The sequence below is a fragment of the Alligator sinensis genome, unplaced genomic scaffold (assembly GCF_000455745.1).
Source record: "Alligator sinensis unplaced genomic scaffold, ASM45574v1 scaffold379_1, whole genome shotgun sequence".
NCBI classification, from domain to species: domain Eukaryota; kingdom Metazoa; phylum Chordata; order Crocodylia; family Alligatoridae; genus Alligator; species Alligator sinensis.
The window spans coordinates 2,078,029-2,084,010 of record NW_005842001.1 but is presented as its reverse complement, the minus strand read 5'-3'; the positions used below and the strand labels follow the sequence as shown (position 1 = coordinate 2,084,010).

The window sequence follows — 5,982 nt, the reverse complement described above, 5'->3', positions numbered from 1 at the left end:
TCAGCAGGCATTGGGAATCTTGGAACTCTGGCCTGGTCCGGAGGCTTCCTTCCAAATGCTTAACTGCCCTGAGATCTTAACTCCTGATGTACCTTGCCTGCGTGTCCATGGGAGGGAATGAGGACTCTTAGACAATATTCACAGTGATTCTCGAGCCCCTGGTAGATGTTAAAATAATCGTATAATTTGGATAAGAGGAATTCTATGCCTGGTCCCAAAAATTGTGCAATCTGCTGTGCCAGAAGGGCAGTGTTTGGGATCAAGTATAAAATTCCTCCAATCCCAATAGTGCAACTGCTGGCACATGCAGCTGGGGATCAGGTTCCTGATTCACAGCTGCACATGCCAGGTGCTCCTTCAAACAGCGGGCTTGCAGCTGGGGTGGTGGAACTTGCCCATCTCCAGCTGCATGTGCTGGGCTCCCTTTCAGACTGCGTGGATCCAGGCATAGGTGCCAACTTTAATTTTTGCTGGTGGCTTGGAGGTAGGGAGGGCCTGAGATGATGCCCCTCCCACTCACCCTGCAGCACAGCCAGAGCAGAGTTGTGGGGGGGACAGGGTTGGATGTGGGCAGCCTGCTATGGGCTTGGGGCTCCCCGCCCTTCTGCCCTCCCCCTGAGAGGCCAACACTGCCATGGTTAGATGCCCCCTGTCCGCCTGGTAACAGCAGGGGGTACAACTCTGCACCACCACCCCCCCTGCTGCTGGGCAGGCAGGGGACAACTTGCCATGGCAACGTGGCTGGTGCAAGGCTCCCCAGGCAAGGGCAGCAGGGCAGGAAGTCCTGAGTCTGCATCAGGCAGCCCACATCTGCCACTGCCCCATGCACAAATCTGGGGGGCACTTGCCCACCCATTTCTCCCTTTCCGTGGCTCTGCCCTGGTCCCTGCCCCGCCCTGGCCCAGGGTCCCATGCACCGCCCTGCTGGGCAGTGCTGCTAGGCCCAGCCCCTGCCCCACTCCCTCCCTTACTGTGGAGGACCTCAATCTGCCCCCCAAGCCCCATAGGCTTGCATGCAGGCAACTGGGGGAGCTGTTCTTCATTGCTGCCTTAGGCTGTATTCCTAGCCACGTGCATGTGTGCGTGTGCACATAGATACATGGTGCCTCCTGCGTCCTGCTCCCTGCAGCCCCTGGAACTCTGCCAGCCTGCAAGGGGAAAATTGTTGTTTCCCACGTTTTTCTGTGGTGACCAGAAAACCCAGATCCCAGCACGATACTAGGAATCTGGGACAAATGTTGTTGTCCTGGAGTCGTGCATTCCAGGACCAGGACTTGATGTTCCCATTTTGGGACTGCCTCTTATGAAGGCAGGGCCAGTGCCCTCGGGCCTCCGTTTACTAAACGCCTATGGATCCAGGGCTACCTGGAGGGATTGCACAAGGGGAGCTGGGTCCCCTTTGGAGGTAGATTGTTACTTTTAAGGAGGCCCTTTTAAGGGTGCAAGAGGAAGCTGTCCCAATGTGACGGAAGAATCGAAAGTACAACAGGACACCAACCTGGCTCAACAGCAGTCTTTTCAGTGAGTTGAAGCTCAAAAAGAAATACTACAAAAAGTGGAAACTTGGTTGTAGTGCTAGGGAAAAGTATAATAGTATTGCACAGGTATGCAGGGAGAAAATTCAGAAGCCCAAGGCACAGTTTGAGATGCAGCTAGCAATAAAAGACAATAAATAAGGATTCTACAAGTATGTTGCAAATAAGAGGTAGACTAGAGAAACCACAGGTCCCTTATGGAATGTGGAAGGCAATGTAGTTACAGATGATTCAGACAAGGGTGAAATATTTAATGCCTCCTTTACTTCAGTCTTTGTATACAGGTGTAGTTACCTGATGAGTGCAGCTGGCAGCAGAGACAGGAAAACAGACAAATAATCTAAAGTAGTAGGAAAAATAGGTTAGAATACTAGGAGATGCTAGATGCTGTGATTGTGGAGGCACTGGCCACCTTTTTTGAAAACTCATGGCAATCAAGAGAGGCCCTGAATGATTGGAAAAGGGCAAACATAGTACCCATATTTAAGAAAGGCAAGAAGGAGGATCCTGAGAACTACAGACCAGTCAGCTTCCCCTCAGTCCCTGGAAAAATTCTGGAGAAGAACGTCAAGGAATCCATTTCTAAGCACTTGGAGGAGAAAAAGGTGATTAGGAGCAGTGAGCATGGATTCACCAGGGGCAAGTCATGCCTGACCAACCCGATTGCCTTCTATGATGAGGTGACTGGCTCTGTGGATGCAGAGATGAGTGGATGTGGTATACCTTGATTTTAGCAAGGCTTTTGATACAGTTTCCCACAGCATTTTCGCAGGCAAGCTAAAGAAGTATGGGCTGGATGAATGGACTGTAAGGTGGATAGAAAACCGGTGGGAGCATCGGACTCAGAGAGTAGTAATCAATGGCTTGATGTCTAGTTGGCAGCTGGTGTCAAGCGAAGTGCCTCAGGGGTCGGTCCTGCGGCCGGTTTTGTTCAATGTCTGTATCAGTGAGCTGGAAGAAGGTATAGAGTACACCCTCAGCAAGCTTGCTGATGACACTAAGCTGGAGGGAGTAGTAGATACGGTAGAGGGTAGGGCTAGGATTCAGTGACCTAACATATTGGAGGATTGGGCCAAAAGAAAGTTGAACAAGGACAAGGGCGAAGTCCTGTACTGAGGATGGAACAATCCCATGCACCAGTGCAGGCTGGGTGTGACTGGCTGCGCAGCAGTTCTACAGGAAAGGACCTGGGCTTGCAGTGGACAATAAGCTGAATGTGAGCCAGCGGTATGCCCTTGTTCCCAAGAAGACTAATGGCATACTGGGCTACTGTTGCCAGTAGGTGAAGGGAAATGTATCTTCCTTCCTTCAGCACTGGTGAGGCCACATTTGGAGTATTGTGTTCAACTTTGGGCCCCCCACTACAGAAAGGATGTGAACAGACTGGAGAGAGTCATAAAGTCTGCTAGCTCATTCATTCATAAAGTGTGCTAGCTTGCACCCATGCAGCCTCTGGCAGTTCTTCTGTAAGGGAGATGCAAACTGTCTGGCCTTACTACGTTTGGAGTGGCGTTGTAGTTGTGGTGGTCTTGGAAATATGTGGGAAGCAAGGGCTTTTTGGTGATTATTTGCTTTATTGCTCATCTGGATAGTTGGGAGATGTTAAATATGCTTTTGGGTATGAGGTGCCTGTTCTTAGGTCAGCTTGTCTGACACCTCTCCCAATTATACAGTTGGTCCAATAAAATAATATCATCAAAAGGCCCTTGCTTGCTATTTTTACCAAGGCAAAGTTTGGCTCTTAGCATTTATCTGCTCAAGATTATCTTGTTAGGGTGGGTAACCAAGACCTTAAATCTTAACAATGAAAGTCAAATACCGAGAAATGCAAACATTTAGTGAAGTTCCAACCTATTGTTGGAACGAGATGCTTTATAATGAAGTCACAAACATTCCTTGAATATTCACAGAGTAGATGCATTTCTTCCCCCTCTCCCTTGGTTTGATTACTACAAATTCTAGACTTTAGCCTTGTTATTAGTCATAGCTGAGTCTGTAACTTTTAAAAGCTGATCCCTCCAAGAAACTTCATTAACATTGGGAGTCCCATATTAACATGATACTTCCATGATCCTGCCTCTGTGTAAACCGTCGAGTTGATTTGAATACAAAGTTTCTCATGAAAAGAAAGGTGGTTTCTTCTCAGATGAAAATGAACAAACCTTGAGTGAAAGCTGCTGCTCTCATACAGACTTAAAAAAAAAATCTTGATACCTATCACACTTGTTTTCCCCAGGAAATCTACCCAAACTATATATTGTGTTCCTCAAAAATGTTCAGCAGTAAACATCTGAAGAACGATTGCCAGGTTACAGGCTGTTATAAAAAAAAAATTATTCTCGAGAATAAAAGCTGTCATGTATACTAAACTGCTAGGTGATAAATGTTTTGGAACAACAAGTGAATTTTACAGTCAATATTTAATTTTTATACTAGCTGACAAGTGATTCTCCTTTCTCTACTTGAATGTTTCCAACATTTTGGAAGTGTCACTAGAGAATGGTATTCTGGATCGACAGTTTTGATCTGAATACGTGTCATTTTGGCAACTGTTAAACAATATTTGTTGTTTTTTTTTAAGTTAATTCTTTCATGTTCTCTCTATTGAAGATAAAGTCTGCACTGACTTCTTTATTTTTTTTGCTGTCAGGTTAAAGGTAGGGGGTGCTCGATAGGGGTAAGGGTGAGAAAAGAATGAAGCCATATGCTCGGTGCTCGTGTTTATTTGTGAAGAACCTAGTACTATTGTGGTATTGGAAGTAAGTATTAAGTTATTGTTTAAAGAAATGTTGAACTGGAAAGTGAAAGTGGACCACGGGGTAGAACTGTGTTTTTGGATCCTGTCAGAACCCAATAAGCAGAGATCGAGGCTTTCCGTTTCCCATGGATTTTCCCCTTTCCCGGAGGAAAAAGCGGATTTCTCATTTTACTGGAGAAACTGGCAGATTTTGCTCTTTTGCAAAGAGCTTTCTGCAGGTGGGCAGAGTTCCAGCCTGCAAGGGGAGTGGGAGGAGGGCTGTTGGGCAGGGGTGCCATGTGGATGTATGCTGATGGGACCTTACCTCAAGGGTTAGGTTAGTGCAGACCAGCTGAATAAAACACATAATAGTGACCATTACCACTCACCGCTGACTCTCTTGTTTTTTAAGTCATGGTGCGCAGTGCCATTGCATACATTTTGACTTCTTCACTCCCACAACTGAGCTGCACCTTCCTTTCCCTTTCCAGTTATTCCTATTTCTTCACCAACCTAAAATGCTGGCAAATATCATGAAATGGGGCCCCAAATAGTTCACCCAGAATCACTCTGTCGCCCCCTCTCTCAGCCTGTCGCAATATGAGTAGTGTGGTCCCACCCTCGACTAGGTTGCCCTGTTCCTCATCTGAATATAAATTTTTGGAGGATCCTAGGACTTGTGACAAGAACATCTGGCTCCAGTAATGGGGGTGGGGGGGGGGGGGACTACTAAATAGAATGTGGGTCCTTTGTGGGGGGTATCTGGAATACACGCACATACTGAGCAGTGCTGGCCTGTGGGGTCACCATGGCTGGAAATGCTGTGGACTCTGCTGGGGCCCAGCCCAATGAACTATATGGTATTGAGAGCCTTTTGGTTTTGGAATAATGTCACTCATAGTTTGTAATATATATAAAAGTAGGTACAAAAGTGCTGCTTAAAAGTGTTGTAATGGAGTACCTGTGTTTAAAACCTGCAGCAGTTTCAAAATAATGTAAGCTGTTTCCATTCTTGAAGAACAAAGTCGTTAGTAATTTGTTTATATGCAAATTTTGTCTTCCTCTTCTATGCGCTTAGGAAGAGCAGGGTCTGACAGTCGGGGGATGGGGGGGGAGAGAAGATGGGGGAGCAGAGAACAAGGGGGCTACCTGACCCCCCAGATGTATATTTGCTGCTGTAACAGTGGGAGGGGGACAAATTCAAGGCAGATATCCGATAGTTAAGATTCTATACCTGGAAAAATATAATAACTATATAAATTTTCCTTATACAGTCTAATGACTGGGGGCTCATCTTGTAATCTGGGCTGTCTTATATTTGAGTAAATATGGTACACCGAGCACTTTTTAAAGTGTATGTGTGTGTTTAAGGATACAGACAGACACGTAGCTCTCCACTGTAACTAAGAAGGCTTTGCAGGAAGGCTTTTTATGTGCGTGCGTGCCGCACGCGCGCGCACACACACATACACCATCCAGCCACTGATCGCTGCCTCTTTAACCCACCGTAGGAACCCGCGCACCTGTTACAATATACACACCCACATAATGGTGCTCCCACGCACCCGTCCGCAAGGTTTCTTCTCCCTCAAACCCTTTGTCTCTTAGTCTTGTCACCAAATACAGGGTTTAAAACTCAGTTCATTTGCTGTCTCTTTCACTTGAGGACCCGCTGCTATTGTTGCTGCTGCTGTCCTCATTGCTGTCTTC

The 5,982-nt window shown here is 46.6% G+C and overlaps 1 protein-coding gene across 5 annotated transcripts in view; it reads left to right on the top strand.

Moving 5' to 3' along the window:
- Positions 1–5,982, top strand: part of FNDC3B (fibronectin type III domain containing 3B) — a 354,529-nt gene that overhangs the window by 151,181 nt on the left and 197,366 nt on the right. The gene's annotated exons all lie outside the window — the stretch shown is intronic.